An 18919-nucleotide genomic window follows, 5' to 3' on the forward strand; every position below is an offset into this window, starting at 1 on the left:
AGGAGAAGCCTCGGGTCATGTTTTTTTTTTGGGCTGCGGTAAGTAAAGAAAAAATAATACGTATGTACAAAAATAAAATAAAACCCAAAATAGCCCAAACCCCAAGCACAAATGTCTCAACCAGTTGCAACTTCTCGGCTGGCCCGGAGGGGGGAGCGCGGGGGAGGGACGGGAGTAATGCGCGATCCCCCCAGCCCGCGGGCAGCGCCGGCTGCGGGCTGTGCGCCCACCCGCGCATCGCCGGTGACGGACGCACCGGGCCACGGGCCGCCGCCGCAGCCGCCCCGGCCGCCGCTGCTCCGCCCCCGCGGCGGGGCGCCGGGTCCGGGCGGGCGCGGGGGGCGGCGGGCGAGGCGCGCAGCTGCCGCCCCGCAAACTTGGTGGGAGCGAGCGGAGGGACGGGCGGCCTGGCGGGGGCTGCGCCGAGAGAGGCTGCGGCCATGGCGGCGTGAGGCGGCGGCGGCGCGCCGGGGAGCGGGGCATCAGCGCGGCGGCGGCCGCCTGCGCCCTACGGAGCCTTCAGGTAACCCCTTCCCGGCCCCTCTCCGTTCCCTTTCCCGCTCGGTGCTTGGCAGGGGGGCGGCTTTCGCAGAGCGGTGGGGATGGCGCGTCCCCGGCCGCCCTCTCCATCCCCGGGGCTGCCTCCCGTGGGCTCCGCGGGGCTGCGCCGGGGCGCCCCCGAGGAGGGGTGGTCGGGGGCCGGCGGGGCTCTGGGCCGCCGCAGCGGCGGGGTGCCGGCAGGGGGAGCTGGCGGCGAGGCGGAGCGGCGGCGGGGAGCGCTGCGGGCGGTGGGAGCCCGTCTCGGGCATTGCCCGGCCCCACCCCCGAAAGTCCGCCGAGCCTTTGGAAACGGGCGGTCCTTCTCCCCGAAGCCGGGGAGAGCTGTTTGCTCGGGAAAAGAGAAACCAGCCGGGCCGGCGGCCGTATCTCCAACAGGGGCTGAAACCTGGGCTGTCCCCCAGCCCCCCGCCGCTCCTGCCCTCGGGGTCGCAGCGGCGCGGGGGGGCGGCTCTCGCCCGGGAGCGTGAGGTGCGTGTTGGTCGCTGAGCGCTTGGCTGCGGGAGGGCAGCCGGTGGCTCCGAAACGTTTCTGGAGGGGTTTTGTCGCACTTCGGCAAGTGAAGTTTGCTCTGCCTCCTCCTCGGGTGAGAGCAGAAGAGAAGCGGCGTGAAGGGCACCGGCAGTTGGCTGAGGAGCGTGGGGTTTTCGGTGGGATGTTCTCGCAGGACGATTTGAAGTCCCGATGTACATTTGTTGTCGCTGTTATTTAACTGGACTGGCGCCGGTTTGTGGTGTAACCGTATTTTGGCATTTTCTGAAGAGTGGAGTTTGAGTTACCGTTCCGCAACGACGCAGAAGGAAACACCTCGGTCTGTTGTATTAATCCATCTTTTGGTGAGGATTGCTCACCAGATAAAGCACAGCTATTAGGGTTTGCCGTAGCGTTCCAGATGCTAAATGTGCACGCTAGATTGACGCAACGATAATCTGCCCGGAATTATTCCTGGGGGGGCAGCAGGGCTGGGGGGAGCTGTCAGTGCCATCCGTTCCTTCAGTAAACCGGAGTGTTGGCAGGAGAGGTCTGTGCACACGTGTACATACGCCCTTGCAAAGATGGTTAGAATTTGCAAGATTACAGCTGAGAAAAACATCCTAAAACTAAAAACTGTTGTTAAAGTTACTCTAATAGCGGGCTCTGGCAGCCCTAAGGTAGCGTCTTCGAAGACCGTGTTTTCTGAAAGCTGACTAAATGCTCTTAGTTTGAAGCTTTGCATCAAAGGCTGCTATGATGCTAGCCCAGATAGAGTGCTGTAAAAATAGAATTTTTCATAATGGAAATTGCACTCAAAGCTTAGTTTTAGCAGTTTCAGCATCTTCTGGTTGTTACGTGAGTAAGACTCTGACTCAGTTTAGCAAAGTTTGACTTACTATGAATTGTTGAACTTGGTGATATACATATATAAAGCGTACTCAATCAGAAGCATATTGCTGCCTCCAAAGGCTAAGTATGGCCTTAGGTACTTTGATTGGTCTTGTGAAAGATTTTGGTAGACTTCTGTATTTTGTGCTGTGTTCCCACCTTCCTCTCCAGCAGGTACTGATAATCTAATTTTATTATGTTTACTAATGGATTCATCTCATTTTCTCATTTTAATGCTGAACAGCTGTGAGGAGTCCTGCTGAGAGCTGAGGCTTTGCTCTGGAGGGTGGCAGTTTACTCTTCTGTTTGAGAGGTTGTTTTGAACTAAGTAGTGTAAACACTTGCTTTTAAGTTGTACAGCTTATTCCTTAGGGTGTTGTAACAGTTTTGTTTTGGCTGAGAAAGCTGAAGGCATTAATATCTGTAGTGTCTCATTTCTTTTAATCTTTAACCAGTGCTGTTTTCTTAAAATACTTCCAGGTAGTAGGAGTGTTCGTGCCCTTTGTAATGATCCATAAACTTTGGTTAGATCAGGTTTGTTGTACTTATTTCCTATTGGGAAGAGATGCAAAGGGAGGGAACTATGTATTGCTGCTGTTTTCAGGAGAGAAAGAGTTGTGTGGTGGGTTTTTTTTTTTCTTTTCCCCCATCTACTTACTTAGGGAAACCACGTGGGTTCTAAGTTCTGTTGATGTAGTCTTATACAAACACAATGTAGTCTTATATAAATACAGCGTTTTCACTGAATGGAGTTCATTACTTTCCAGTGAGTAAACTGTATGTTACGAGGCATGAACTGCAGAAATACAACATAAGCCTCCTGCAAACTTCAGTTTAATGTTAGAGGTTGTGTGAAGGAATTCAGCCAAAGGAGCAGCTGAGCTCCTGGGATGTGGAGGAGTGGACCCCTTTCTGCTCTCCGGTCTGCGAGGGCTGTGTTGGCTGTAGGACACGTAAGTGGATAGTTGATAGTACTATCAGTTGATTGATAGTAGGTGTGTACTACCCGTACTATCGGTTGATAGTGGGAGGGAGGGTGTGTGCAATCCGATACCATGTTATTTAACATAAAGCAGTAGCTGGTAATTAGTTAATACATTGTGGTGACCAACTTCTGAATGTCAATGATGCACAATTTTGCTTTAGATTCAACATCTGGTTTATAAAATTTTGATATGCTCTTGATGTTTGGTAATATATGTTCTAAAGTTACTACAGCTCCTGAGATGAATTGGTATTGCTGCTGCCATAATTAGGAATTATAGGAATTATAGGAAGCAGCTCGGAGGAACTTCTCATTTTCTGTAACATCATTTTGTGGAGATGTTTAATGGGAGTTCTTGTCGGTGCTGGGTTTTCTCCAAATTACTGTTAATCAGTCCGTTTCTCTTCATTATCATCCTTTTATCCTCTTTAGTATGCGTATACATTCCTCATCGGAAACAGTTTTAAGTTACAGGCTATACATTTGCTCTTTCCTAAAGCTGTAACTGATTCAAAAGAAGGAGTTGTTTTTGTCAAACGCTGTGAACGTTTTTCAAACCGACCCTTTCGAGCTGTATTTGTCGCTTGGTCGCGGTCGGCTCGTTTTCAGGCTGCAGCATTGCAGCTGTGACCCGTGGAAGACAGGTGGCACTCTGCTATCTGCAATTCTTCCACGAACCTGGCGAATCTCACAGCTTGAACCGGGCAGTTGAGGTACGGTTTGCTGTTAAAACCTGTTGTTGTGAAAACAGCAAACTGCTTCCAAAAAAAAAAAAAAAAAGGTCGGAGCTTTTATTTTAGTTTGCTTTGTAAATCTGTCCGGTTATTTATTTAAGAGATTTGCCAGGTTGCGTCTAAGCAGAGCACATTTGCTTAACATTTGTCAGGAAGGTAGCAAATGTAAACCAAGTTAATGACCCCAAAACTGCACTCTAATTAGTGACATGTTCTTGATTTTGCTAGAATGTGTATTCCAAAGTATAAAGCATGTAAATCTCTCGTCATTTAATGGATTTGTTAATGCGTCTATTCTCAGATGTGTGTCTTCCCCGAGGTTCTTTGATGCAATCCAGTGGTCTGCTGTATAAATCAACTCTTTATCTCTATATTCATTTTTGTGTAAATATGTTAATAAAATTAATCTGTGTTTGGAGACCTTTTGCGAATAAATCTGTACTTGTGTCCCAGGGTATATTAGAAAATCAGGCAACTTCACAAAGGAGCTGATGTTTGTCAGTGACAGTAGCTGAAAGCTGGGATTGGTATGAAGTCTGCACTGAGGCCTTTGTAGGAGAAACTCGGGAGTTTAACTCAGCTCTTAAAAACTTACCTTTTCAAAGGTTATCTCTTCTTTTCAAACAGTTTGAATGATTTGTTTGAGAAAAAGTTTAAATGCTGTGTAACATGTCAGCTGCACTATCATTTCCAAACTGATCTCTAATTAGCTCATCTGCGTTACAAAATTTCTTGTGTAGTAGCAAGATAATATAGATTTTTGTTCCTTTTCCAATTTTTAAAATCAGGATAGCTTATATATAAGCTATCCAGTATATCCGGCTCCAGTATAGCTTAGTATTGTTGGATCTTCATTTCTGACAGAACTGGTCAGTGTTTTCGTGGCTACCAACCCTTGTAATGGAAATTACTGTTTCATGTGGAGGATGTTGATTGAGTAGCTCTGGATCTTTGGCTGACTTTGAAATTCCTTGCTAGGTGAACAGCAAGATGCAACCACTTAGCAGTATTTGTTTGGTTTAGGAGAAGCTTACAGAAATTATAACTTTCAGAATGCTGAAATGCAGCCTGTTGGTGTCCTCTTTTTCTGTTGGGGATGGATTCTTGGGCTTTGCTAAAGATGTGTGATGAATGAATTAGAGTGTACGTGATGGCTGCAAGATTGGCTTGTAAGATTAATTGGATGGCCTGAAGAGATGAGCCACGCTGCAGACTGCGAGGTTTTCCCACCTTCTTTTCCCTACCCCTTCTCCAAATTTCAAAGTTGAGCTGGCTTTTCCGCTGCTGCCTTCCTTCCCTGAATTGCTAGTTTAGGTGGAAACCCAGAAGGCTATTGAAATGTGCTTTCTGGTTAGACTTAGGTTTGACTGAGAATCGAGAATGCTTAATGTAAATTTAACTGTAACTTTATATATAGCCTCTGTAGCTAGAAAGAGAGTATTTTAATAATTCTGGGCCCTGTTCTTCTGACCCACAGTAAGGTTGTTGCGGAATCACTTATTCCTATTGCTGGTGAACTCTAGAGAGACAAAGGTCTGCCAGTGAGCATTTGTGTTGTGATTTTAAAAACATTCAGGCAGTTGTTCTGAACTGTCTTTTCTCCAGCACAAAGTCACTTCAGAAATTCCTGCCTCTTTTTTTTTTTTGTCCAGTTTTCTGTTTTGTTTTGTTTTTTTCATAATACAGATCATTTCAGTGATCTGTTTTCAGTGGAAGCCCACTAACATTCGCATTGGCTCAGCCCCCTAGTTATGAAGTATACCCTAGGAGCACTGCTGAAATGCCTTTGATGTGGGAGGAGACATACAGGATGAAGCCCTTTCTGTTGACTTTGTCTGATAGAAGTGAAATTGCTGAGTACTTGAGGGAAAACTCCTGGCCTTGCCAGTTACAGCAGGATATGTATTGCTTTGTGCGTCTCAAAGTCCAGCAAAGTTTTAGGGTTTCTTTACTAAGTCAGTGTCAAAATTGGAGGCGGTGAAAGGGGATTGTACTTTGTCCACAGTCAATGACTGCTGTTTTCTGTGATGGGCTTCTTGGCAGGTCCTTCAAAAAGTAGCAGCACTTCTGGGATGGTACGTTACTTAATCTGAGTTGTGTCGTTGGTGGCCTCATCTGTTGCGTCTCATTTGCTTTCTTATTCTGAACTTGCAGTAGGGTTGTATGGTGGTTTTATTAGATTTTCTTATAAAAACCAGTGTGTGTGTGTGATTTGCATTTTTATCTAGCTTCTCATGCTCCAGTGCATGCTTTTCCTTGCTTACTTTTTCAACCTAAGCAATGATATTGAAATGCTTAGTAAGAATGTCTAGGATATAGTAAGTGCACAAAATTGCTACTAACATCTGATGTTATATTACCCGGTACTGCAAGGTGGGACTCATAGCTTAGCCAAAAGATGTGATTTCAGCTTTGGAAGGGAAGAGAGAAGACTGTTCCCTGGTAGTGCTCTTCAAGGCATATCAGCCTGGGGTAGGCCAAGAGTCTAATGACTCTTATGAGCCTTAAGAACTATTTGCGATGCTGAAGTAGCTAAAGACAAGGTTGGTAGTATTGTCTCTTGCACCTGTTTCTGACACTGTAAAGCCACATTCTGACTCTCACTTGATAAAATATTAGAAAATTAAAATAAAACAAAAATCTTAACTCTTGTCCTCTAACAAAAGCTTCTCTTTGTGTCCTGAAAACCACTGTATGCTGTATTCCCCGGCGGCTGGCAGGTATAGGTGGAGGATGCTGTGCCAGCTGTGTGTTGTAGTTTGTTGTCCTCCTTGGCAATTCTGGGTCTTTATGTCAGTCAGTTGTCTACGGGGTCCTTCTAGTTGTGCCAGTGTAACTCTTCATGTGGATCCATACTGTAAACAGTATTAGGCAAGTGATCTTAAAAACAGTTTTTGTCTTTGAAGTACCCATGGCCACTGATCCCAGTAGGGCCCCATAGGCACTGGTCTCAGCATAACTGCAGGTGTGCAATGAGTATTATCGGGTGAGGAAGGAGGGGAGAGGAGGATTGCGTGTGCAGATAAATATTCCGATTAGTCCCTCAAATAGCAATGAAATTTGGGACTGGCAGAAGAGCTCTTGTGCATTTGGCCTCAGCGGTTGAAAGTGTGTTGATACAGATTTTTGTTATGTTAGTTTTATAAGAGGCAGTAGGCTCCCTTGTGGTGGTTGCAAATGGAGTGAGGCACAGACATATGCCCATCTTCACCAGCAGTCTAAACTCATCTGCTGAGGGCTGACGTACCTGAGAGGCGATGACTCATTGCATTGCACTTGAGTGTGTCAGGAAGTGGGGAAATTCAGGGTAATTACCTGTTAAAAACTGGAGCTCAGTCTTCCAGAGCTTTTCTGTCAGACCTTACTCGTTGAAAAATGATAATGGATTTTGATACATGCTGTTGGAATTGGTAGTATCAAATGACATAACTGTTCTACATTCATTTGCTAAAAGCACGAGTTCATGCATAAGGATCTAGAGACGTGCGAGAGGTGAAGTAGTTGATGTTTGTGGGGAGGAAAGCTTCTCTTGATGAATGTGGGTATGAGTCTTAAAATGCTGTTACCCCAGGCCCTGGAGACTTGTACAAGTGATGTAATTCTGTCGTAAAGCTTGGTCAGTCTACAGACTCATCTGAATTGTCCAAGGGAATTGGAAGATTTTCCAATTTATCTTCTATTGCTTTCCTGAGCGCGTAGCGTTAGACTCCTTACCTAAAGCATTAGATAAGTCTTTAATATTGAAGACAAACCAGTGCAGCTTGGGCATCATCCTTTAACTGCTGGTAACAAAAAAAAAAATAAAAATGTAACTAGCAACAACAGCAAAAAGAGGGATCTGGGCTCTACATGTGAATCGTTCTTTTTGCTGTTGTCTGTTGTTTTAAATTAAAGTAATGGTCTGGGTGGAAGGACTTTTTTTCTTCCTTCAGTATTCTTTCTATAAGTAAGTTTGCAACTAGTTTTTATTAGAAAATTCCATTTTTGCACACTTAGCTGTAACCAGCAGGGAAAACAGGCTTGCAAATTTATTTAATCTGAAGGCCAACAAGATCAGTATTGGGGTTTGAAGAAAAATAGTCTTGAAGTAGAGGTAAACACTTAATTCTGATATTTAACTTGAGTCTTTATATTTGTCTTTCAAACCTGTAATCATGAAGTGCTCTTAAAATAACCCAAGCAAATGTGTTATTTTCCTTTGAGTACCCATATGAACGCATTGCCTGCGATTGGCTACCTGCCTCTTGGGAAAACACACGTTAGTCTTTTTATAGGATGACTGTTGACAAAGCTTGTCCTTCAGCTTCAATTGTAGAGATCCTATGTTGTAATTGGTTTTTTTTTTACCAGAAGGTTAAAAAAAAAAAGGAACTATTTTGTTGCAGAGGTATATCACTAATATTTTAATAAGAGAAAATATAAGAATTGCATAACTGCAAATATAGGGAGCTCCATTTGTTTGAGAGGAGCAATTCATGTGCTTAACTTACCTTTTTTGATCTACTGTAAATTGTTTGTAGAAATCAGGCCTGGCTCATAATTGCATGTACTTGTTAATTTTGTAGATTTAATATTCCCCATGGAAAAAGTCCTTTAAAAGAGTAGTCTTTTTTCCCTGCTACTCTCATCAACCTTGACTTTTTTATAAGCCCCAAATTGCTAACAATGCCAATACCGAAAATTTTGAAAATGGCATTTGAAATGAGCAGAGCAGTTAACACCACGCGTGTTCCCAGCTCTCTGCACACAATGGCACCTTCAAAGGTTTGTCTGTAGCCATAGGTCAGCTCTAGAGAACTCAATTACACACAGAACCTGAGGATCTAGAAGTTTCTGGTTTTAACTAGCAGCTTTGGTTGCTTCTTGCCAAGCCAGGTGCTTGTCTTCTTTTGCCACTTTCTCCATTGTGTTGCTTTATGGCACGTTTGAGTCCCTTGTTTCCTTCTTGCTTATTTGGTGACTAAAACTTTCCAAGCCTCATAAGAAATTACTCGTAAGTGTTGAATGTTTTTGATTCCACATAAAAAGTTGTTTTCCACAAATAAATTTTCATATGAAGAACAGTGTTTCTGTTTGTATTAGTATCTATAGCTAGTTTATAACTCGGATGATCAATCTTAGGAAAAACTGTCTGGCTATTCCTGGATATCATTCATGTTGTCTTTTAGGTACTTGTAATGCCACCCTGCGTCCCAAAACATTAAGACAAAAAAAACCCTTTTGACTTCATGGTAACATCTGGATTGACTTCATCATTGTATAACTGGTCCTACAAGCATTAGGCTTATGTGAACTGGAGTGCTTAGGGGAGCCTTACTTTTCTGACTGAGTCATAAGAATTTGAGTTAACAAGACTTAGTTTTATACTGTTCAGGTTTACATGTCATACTGTGACTGAAAAGAGTTTCAAATTGCTGTTGTAGGCAGCTGACCAGGGAGGAAGCGCTGAGCAGACCTAATTGATAATCTCTTCAGCCTTAGTAATAGCAATATAGACGAATAGTATCTTCTTCTGAAATGTTGTTTCATTTGGCTTCTTTTTGCAGCAGTAGTTCCCAAGATATTCCCACCATTTTAACAGCATTTAGGTTGATAACTGTACTCCTTAGCCCTTTGTCCTAGGAGCTCATCACTAGAGAAAGGTGTTGTGTCAATTTTCCATTATCTGTTTTTCTGGTGGTAGACCTGGCCATTTAAAAATGGATGGAAATATAGCATCTTTGCCCCAAGGTGTCTATGGATGAAATCTCCATTCACACCGAAGTCATAGAATCATGGAATGGTTCGGGTTGGAAGGGACCTTAAAGATCATCTAGTTCCAACCCCCTGCCATGGGCAGGGACACCTCCCACTAGACCAGGCTGCTCAAAGCCCCGTCCAGCCTGGCCTTGAACACTTCCAGGGATGGGGCATCCACAAGTCCATACTTGTTTGTCTGGTGTGATCACTCCCAGTGCATTCCATTATGGCTCAGCATGTGAAGGGAAGGATGCAAGTCAGTCCATGCAGAACCATCGAAACAGTGAGATTTCTGGTGTCTTATGGAGCATGGCATGAAGTGAGCTGGAGACTGCTAGCTAACTGCTGCCTTCCTCTAGCATTTCTGTTGACTAGAAGCCACCTGTATCCCACAGGTGACGTGTTCAGTTTGCTCAAGGTTCTCAAACATCAGAGAAAGATCAAGTATAACGCATTTGTATAGTAAAACTAGTGTGTTGGCGGATACTTTAGTAATGTGTGACAAATGTGTTAGAATTAAATGTATGCTATGAGAGGCAAAACTCGTTTGAGCAGTAGCTTCTGTGTAGGGATTGCTGGTTGAGGCTCAGTGACCAAAATTATTCTAGTTAGATGACTGGATGATAGTGATGCTCCCTCTGACAGTAAAACCTGTGTATAATTTAAAAGCTTTATATTAATTATAAAATGTATCTATGACATTTGTAACTTCTTAAAGAACTGTTTGCAAACAGCATTTATAAATGTTTCTTGGTTTACTGTATGTGTGGTCAAAATTAACCTTACCTTTTAGTTCCTATATATATTTATAGTGGTGCATGGTTGTGTGTGTATGCTTTTTTTCTCTATATATACATACACAGATATGCATTCACACACATGTTTTTACAATCTCTTCCAGTTTGTCAAAGAGTGGTACTGGCTAGATCATCTGCCCCCTTTGTTTGTTTAGCCAAAATACTACTGTAGCATCCCAGACGTACAAAGCAATAGTGGAAGGACAGAGAGGCCCTTCTGCTGGGAGGAACTTACCAGCTTCAGTCCAGTGGTTAGTGCACGAGACCATGCCAAAAGACAAAGCGAATTGAAATAGAGATCAGGACACGGTTCTGGTAGTTGATAGTTTTATTTTGAGCTCTGAAGAGCTCATCTCTTTGAAGAGCAACGAAATGTTGGCATCAAATATTGATTATGTGTAATATCTGAAATTCATAAACTTCTTAACTTTATTCTGGCAAGCTGGACTGCAGGGAAGAATGGAGCAAGCTTTGCTTGAGAGTGAAAAAATTAATAAAAGAAATGTAATTTAAATTAACCCTTCACGATGGCTGTAGTGGGGCCTATTAAAGGCAGAGGTCATAATGTGATTTGACTGGATTCAGAAGATACAATTGAATCAGTAGAATTTCAGTAAATTATGAAGTTACGTTAAGTTAGACAAGCTAATTGTCCTACAGTAATAAGAATGAACATGAAAGTTTGAAGTTTTAATATACATTTCTTTACTGAAAGCTAATGACCACTTTGTAAGTGCAAGTGTTTCTCCATAGTTTGCCTCTGATTTGATGGTATATCTTGCCTTGCACTCTTGCTTAAATGCTTATGTTTAAATTTCTAAATCCTTCTGGTTATTTCCCCTTCCGTTCCCTTGAACTGCAGCTGTAGTTCCGAAAATCGGATCAATAGGTCCTAATATGCTGTTTGAGATAATGTACAATAGTAAGTTGCTTTTATGGGGTACTCAAAGGTTAGGCTGCTTAATGCTAGTGAAGGGGGGTGGTATATTGAGGGTTTAACATGAGCACTGCTTCATGGTCCAAACAAATTTGGAAATAAATGTTCCACAGGGTTTGTTATCTACCTATTAGCATAGCAATGCTAATAAAATGAGCTCTTATGGTCTGTTGAGTTCCTTTTTGCTCTGTTTACATCTTAAGGCAAAAAAAAATAATTAGAACAACCCTTGCTTTATTGCTTAGTAATTTTACTTAATTCTGCTAGATCTGTCACGTGCAGGATGATGCCTAAGGTATAGGGCATTCTGCTAATAGGTTGTATTTGTGTAAATATATGAGTGAACAATTGACTCTCTAGATACTCAAGTGATTCTTTGGTGCATATAAATAAAAAGATGTGAATGGCGGTGTTAGTGTGGTTTGCTGATCCCTCTCCAACAAATCCATCAAAGATGAGAGCCTATTGTGAATTTTGTATCTAGGTGGAATTAACTGTTTTCTGCCTTCACTCTCTATCAAGTCAGCCAAGAAAGCGATTCCAGCAGGTAAAATTGTTTCTCTGAGCAAGCCATTTGCAAACTCAGCCTTCAGTTAGCCGTTGGAAGGTGTGCTGAGTGTCATGGTACCTCTATCACATCTAAGACTAGACATAAGGAAGAAATTTTTTACAATGAGGGTAGTGAAGCACTGGAACAGGTTGCCCAAAGAGGTGGTAGATGCCCTATCCCTGGAAACCTTGAAGGTCAGGTTGTGTGGGGCTCTGAGCAACCTGATGTAGTTGAAGATGTCCCCGCTCATTGCAGCGGGGTTGGAATAGATGACCTTTAAAGGTCCCTTCCAACCCAAACTATTCTGTTATTCTAAGACATGCAGGTCACCTTTCCTGCATTCCCATAGCCCAGGATGGGTGTATTGCAGTTGCTGGACTCTGCACAAGCAGGAGTGCTTGGTCTGGCAGGAGCCTGCTGGCACCCATGTGGTTGTCTGCTTTTTTTGTGCGTGTCCTGAAGCTCAGTACAGAGAAGAGCAGCTGCTCTTGTGTGGGTGGGTGATTTTATTTTTTTTTAATGCCTCATTCAAGGAGTGAAGGTAGTGAGGTAGGTAGTGGGCAAGAGGGGAGAAACAGCTAGTAGAAATAAGAGACGTGAGAGGATGTTTTGGATGAGTGGGAATGGAAAGCTTCAGAGGAAACCAGAGCCCATGTGTCATAGGAGAACAATGCAGTGGGAGCTAGTAGACTGGATACGGGCAATTGCAAAATTGTGAAAACCTTTCTGCCTTCTCTCCGCCACTACACACCCAGCACCCCACTCGGGCTCACAGTGTTACCCTCTTTGGTTCACCTTGGCTTTTCACAGGATCTGACTCCTCTTGGACCAGATCAAGGAACAAGGCTCCAGCTAACCATATCCACTGTTGCTGCACTACTTGTCTTAAGCACCTAGAGGTATATACATGTAACTAATGAAACGCTTAACATAGAGTTTCTCACACTTATAACTGCATGAAACTTGGTGGCTGTGTTAATGTAAATAATTGGCAGGCAGAAGGACTTGCTATATAATATGAATTCCAGAAAGTCAATCTCAAGTTAGAAAACTGGGTCAGGATAATTGGAGTTATGTCACCAGCTCTGAGGATAGACACTGTTTTCATTTGTGTGTTGAAGGTCTGTGGATCTACAGGGCTTTCAGCTGTTCTCCAGGTACGAACTTTCCATGCAGCTTGTTTGTTATTTGCTTTGTGTTTCTTCTGTGAATTGTGATGAGCTTTGTAGTAGAACTCTTCTGTGGATGATATGATACTATGGACGTGTTATGGAGATAAACAAGTTAATTTTTCAAACTTACGAAGTGCACCCTGGGTACGTGCTTTAATTTATGGGATATGGCTTATCTCTTGAGTTCCAGAAGTAAGTGTGAAATGGCAACAACCTTGTTTTAGCTCTTGGAGAGAGATCTTTGGTTCAGTGTGGTTTCTTCATAACCCAGAGGCAGGCTCTTTACTATCCACCTTTTCCTTTTTTTTTTTTTAAAAATACAAAAAAACCCCTAAAACCCCCCAAAAAACAAAAGAGCAAAAAAGAAAAAAAAAAAAAGCAATGGTTTTTACTGAAGCAATCAAAAAGCCAGTCCTCTCCGTTGTCTGAGAACTTATGATCAGCAGAAGACCTATGAAGCGTTACGGTTCAGTTTGGTGTGGGAGCACAGTTCAAATAGGATAGAATAGCATGGTGGACTTCTGCCTGAGTGCCATTAATTATGGCGAGTATGGAATACAAAATGTTTGCTTAAATTATCTTAATACAAAGTGTACTTGGACGTAATAGTAAGAATTTCAATATAACTTCTTTATTCCACTGTCAGCACATCCAGACGTTTTTCCCCCTGTGTCTTTAAATATCTTTTTGAAAATCTTTCAGAGATAGTTTTATTAACTTAATGTAGTGCAGATGTCACTAACTGTGAGGAATAAGTCACAATGACTTGTAGTGTTGTGTCAAAAATATCATTAAAAGGCTTAGAACAAAGGGAGCAATTAATGAACAGTCTTCACTGTGAACAAATGTCAGAGGCTCCTCCAGGGCTAAGCTGCTTCTGTGCCATATTCATTAATTGCTCTTTTGAACAAAGTTGGTGATGATGACTGAATTTAATTAAGCATACCTGAGAAAATAATAAAAAAAACCCAAAACCACCAACAGATCAGAAGTATTAGAATGAAAAAATTGCATTTAATTTGATAAATAAAGACTTTTTCCTTCTCAGGCGGGTTTTATGCTTCATGTAACTGTTTCTGTCTGGCATTTCCCCCTAACTATTGGGATTGTCTTCATTGGAGATTTTGGCAGAAGCTATGTCTTATTGTTTGCTTCAGGATGCATGGCAAATATCGTGCTCACATTTAAATCCCTATGATTAAAAATGGATTAAAATCTGTCATAATGGAAGAGAGGTCTCAGAACAGTCTCAGTCCACCTGTTGAAATGTGGCAGGTAAAGGAAGAAGTGCATGTGAGCAGAAAGGAAGAAATCTTAAACTGTAATTGCTAAAGCTCATTCCAAACTTCCTGACCCTGTACCTTGGTTAAAAATAACTCCTTGGGAAAACTAGACAGCAGCTCTGTACTATAAACTCTTCTGTAAAACTCAATTGTCCGTTGTACTCAGTGCCTTAGAGGTCTAAATTGAAAGTTGATGATGGTGGTCCCCAACATCCATCTTGTTATGTGGAATGTAGTCATACATTTATCACCATGTTTGTTTCTTACATTTTTGATTGTATTTTGCCACTCCATGAGACAGAGGCAGGTATGGTCGGTATAGTATAGATGCCCAGAAGAGTCTGCCTCGAAGGTGAAGGCTATTTCTGTATGCTTTTTCTGTACGTTGAACTGAAAGTTGCAATAATATATGTGAAATACTGTTATTTTGGGTTCTGAGAAGAGAGACTTTGGGGGAGGAGGGAAGACTAATACATACCATAGCTGACCTCTTCTAATGATACTGTTTCCGAGTGTTTATTTTGATTTTATTCATAAGTTCTATTGTGTAAAGTCAATCAGAATAATAGGAAGAAGAGTTTTGTGAAAGAACTTTGTAGTAGTTTGCAGTTTTGAGCCAAGTGGTAACTGGAAGCTTTAATAGCCTTACAGTACCACTTTAGAAGTGGAGATGTGCCACTGGATGTATGTGTCAGAACTTAGTAAAAATAGCATATCCCATAGCGGGCATTCATCCAGAAATCTAAAATTAGCTTTGTATCCTGGATATAATACTGCAGGTGGTCACAAGCACTAAATAGTATTCAGCACCCTCTGTTATTCAAGCAAGTCTTCACATATTTATTTTAAACATTTTACGGTTTTATGCAAGGCTGACTTACTGTTATTACTGTTGTTCTTTATATGGCATCAAAATGTGCAATGTGTTTCACAGGTATTAAAACAAAGTCTTGGCCAGAGACATTTAACGTGGCCCTGCGTGAATGGAAGTTGGTGGCACAATTCCAGCTGTCTTCAGCTGGGAGTATAAGTAGATCCTGACTTATTTCTGATAATGTATATAAACACACAGGCAGTTGGCGGGAGCGAGAGTGATTTATTTCACATTGTACTGTTTTACTTGTAGCATTCCAATAGAGTTTGGCCAAATAAGCTTGAGGAAAAGTGCTATGCCCTGTATGAGGGGAATGTAAAGCCTGAGGAAAACCAGAACTCGGGTATTATGGTTTGATTAATTGCTTGAATATTTATGCAAGTTGCAGTAGGTTCTGATCGGTTGAGTGGGGAAAGTCTGCACTGGCTTTTTCTTTCCATTATCCTGCCCTCTCCTGCCCCTTTCTGGAAAGATAGAGGGACATAGGCTTTTTAAGGACTATGGGCAGGAGGTTTCTTTAAAACACACCGGAACGACCTGTAGAAACAAGACAGGATTTTCTTATGACTTATTTATTGAGTATAGGTGTTAGTTCTTGTGTTTGTTTACAGAGAGTGGTAACAAAAGCATGTGTTTCTTTCTCACTCTCTCTCAATATATACAACTGTGTGTGCATGGAGGGGGATGCGAGAGACAACAGAACTGTGTGCGTATTAAATATTCTCTCAGAGATGACAAACATCTGGAAAAAAAAGTGTTTCCTTTATTCGTTACATTTTAACTATATATGACCATAGTATTTTTTTTTAATTCAGAGTATATTAATAATTTTTTTTGGAGACTATCACTAAAAAGACTGGCTTATGGCTTTTAAAAACATGATTTTTAAGTAAGGTGAGAGCCTTCTGTTCCATGTTTTCAGATTTGTCTGCAGATCTTTATTGTTTTGCTCACACGTATTTTAGAGCATAGATTCTTATGTGATTCTTTGTCGTATTGAATAGTTGTAAGCATTTTAACAACTTCTTGGGGGATAAAAAAATTCTTCATCCTTAATTTAAATGGTGTCTAATATTTTCATTTAGTATCACTTCTAAGAGTATAGGTAATGCTGGGATGAAGAGGTTGAATTTCTAGGTGTAACATTTGCTGTTACAGGAAAGAGAATGCTATTCACATGTAGAGAAGCGGTGATACGACAGGTACAGTGGGTAAGGCAGAAGCGTAATTTGTCCAAAGATTCACGGCAGAGGCTTATTCTGTTTATTTTCTGTAGCAGGTTGTTGGCAGGCTTCAAAATAGCGATGGGATCTGAGTGGCATTTTTGCTTTGAAAGCTGAGGGGGGAAAAAATCCACACATGAAATATTTAATAAAGGTTTATCATTTATTTTAAACTGATCGCATTTTTTCCTCTCTCCTGGCATTATGAGACCATTTTTGAGAAGGTGGGTCTTCAGGACGGCGTTCTCTTTTCTCCTGTATCTGCCTTCACAAAGCCGCCCTTGGGGAAGGGGAAGGGATTTGGAAGTGGAACGCTGCCCAGCACCTGTGCAGTAGCCTGCCCTTTCCACCACGTGCTGAAGGGATGAGCTAGCAAGAACAACTTCCCTGGTTCCTCTTCATCTGTGAAATACTAAGTTTCAGATGCTTTGTGTCTTCGTGGAAACGGAAGTACTACAGCTCAGTAAACCGAAACCCAGTGGCCTAAGCAAGCTTGGATTTTTATTTTAGTTGTAAGTCGGCGCTATTGTGGTTTCAGGAAGAAAAGTAGGCTTTTGCCCACCCCACCAAAATAAAGCTGACCTTAACACAGCTGCAGTATGGTATGGTGCCACAAGGGTCTTGATTTCTTATTTGAATCTCGAAGGATTAGAGCCCTGCTGCCATGGAGGTGAGTAGCGTTACAGGAGGATCATCTGCATTAGCTTGAAGCAGAAATGAGTTCTGCAGATCCGGTTTACTTTCCAAGTGAAATTTATGCGTACGCGTTTCTCGTTCTTCATCTGCAGGGAAGGAGTAAATGCAAGCACCAAAAAGAACTTTCTAAGAAAGTATATAGCGCAGGATGAATTTGGGGAAGGCTGAATACTGTGTCATGGGATCTAGTGACGTTATGGTTATTATCTTAGCATGATGCCTATAATAAAGGCATATAAAGAAAGAAATAATGTATAACATTAAAAGAATACAGGCCTATAATGTTAGGGGTTAGGGGCAGAAATCTCCTGGTTAGGGGCAGAAATTAACTTGTATGTGCTGTTTGCAACACCTTTTGTAAAGGAGTTCAAACTGCTTCAATGGAAGGTGCTATATAGGTAAATAGGTCAATTATATCCAAGTTCAGTGAACTAGTGAACTTAATTTTTTTTTTTTTTTAAAGTAAGCATGTAAGAGCTACTAATACTCTGATAAAGAAAAAAATCCTGATAGTGTTCTAGGGTTTATCTGGACAGCAACATAAATAGTTGAAAAACACATTTAAAATAGTAAAATTCAGAAGAGCTTTGGTTTCTCCAGTCTTTCTTTTTCAAAAATTTCTAATTGTTTTCCAAGACTTCTTTAAAAAAAAAACCCAAACCCCATCAATGACAAAAACCCTCAAAAGGACAACACTCCCTGCCCCCTTCCTGAAAATTACCAGTGCTTATTTCAAATGCCTATTAATAATGCCTATTTCAAATACGATTGTGCTGGCCAAGCCGGAGTGCTCATGAAAACTCTTGAAGGCAGGTTCATTTCTGGACTCTCTCCTCCCCCCTGGCCCTCAGCTCCTCTGCTTCTCAGTAAAAGCACCCCCCAGGAGTGAAGCGTTCTTGATTCATTTCTGTGAACAAGCCCCGTCTGTGGCTGGGACGGTTCATCTCCTTTTATAAAAAGGATTTAAACTTCACAGAAAGAAATTATTCCCATATTATTGTTAGTTTTAACACTAATTTTAGACAAAGTTGCCTTAGATATGGGGGGAAAAAATCCATCTTGCTTGTTTAGGTGACAACTGCAGCCTTGCATGAGAAGTAGAACACGTGACTAGTTCACTATGACATGGCATTTTAGGACAGACTGACAAACAGCTTGAATGGCATTTGAAAATGCAAGATGTTGTAAGAACTCACTGCCTTAGCTAAATGTAAACACTGCTGGGAGAAAAGCAAGCTTTTATTTAAAAAAGAAAAAAGGTGGGGGAGAGAAGAGCAAACTATGCTTGAAGCGATTTCCTTGTATGATTAACACCTGGGCTGTCTTCAGAAAATGGCATGTCTTTCTGCTTTTATAATTTCAGGGTGGTTATTGACTGAGCAATAGGGTGCTTTTTTCCTTTATCTGATGCCTTACTGAGTTCTTTGCAGTCTCCTGACTCTGTTAGGAAGCTAAAATTGGCATTTTAGCTATCAGGCGTAGAAATCATTAACAACAGTTATTGACTTCTAAACACTCTTCCGTTATCTTGACGCTGTCAGATCACCCTTATCCACTTTCTGCAAAACATAATTGAAAACAATGAAATTTCTCAACTTTTGTGGACAGGTAAGAGCCTGGAGAAGATTTATATCTGAGAAAACATCATTCAAGATGTAGCTATAAGAAGCTGCATCTGCTAGCAGTAAGACCAGCTTTAACAAAGAAATCTCCACTAAAAAGGCTGTGTGCCTCTCTTACTTTGTCCTTCACGTTAAACCAAGAGACGTTTTGCGGAGGTCAAATAAGAAAGTCGTGATGGAGGTGACACAGACATCCATTAATGCTGACTTCAGATTTTTAGATTTCAGTATCTGTAGCTTCGTTGCATAGCAAAGTTCAGGTTTTATGGTAACAATTAATGCTCTGGTTTTGATTCTTGAAATTTGATTTACGTATGAAACTCCTTCAAAAGAGTAGGTGCTCAATGGCAAACTGCTTCAGGGTGAGGAAGTGAGTAAGAGGAGTTA

The 18919-nt window shown here is 41.7% G+C and overlaps 1 protein-coding gene across 4 annotated transcripts in view; it reads left to right on the forward strand.

Moving 5' to 3' along the window:
- Positions 1-337: 337 nt before the first annotated feature.
- The window catches only part of SEMA5A (semaphorin 5A), a 350644-nt gene continuing 332062 nt past the window's right edge, over positions 338-18919 (forward strand). For 2 of the 4 annotated variants that reach the window (XM_063326183.1, XM_063326186.1), the window contains exon 1: positions 338-523. The gene's annotated coding sequence lies outside the window, so the exon portion shown is untranslated. Of the gene's footprint in view, positions 524-825; positions 1030-1112; positions 1370-18919 lie in introns of those variants that run through there. The other 2 variants (XM_063326184.1, XM_063326185.1) reach the window with 2 other exon arrangements.

Source organism: Chroicocephalus ridibundus, chromosome 2 (genome assembly GCF_963924245.1).
Source record: "Chroicocephalus ridibundus chromosome 2, bChrRid1.1, whole genome shotgun sequence".
In the NCBI taxonomy this organism is placed as follows: Eukaryota; Metazoa; Chordata; class Aves; order Charadriiformes; family Laridae; genus Chroicocephalus; species Chroicocephalus ridibundus.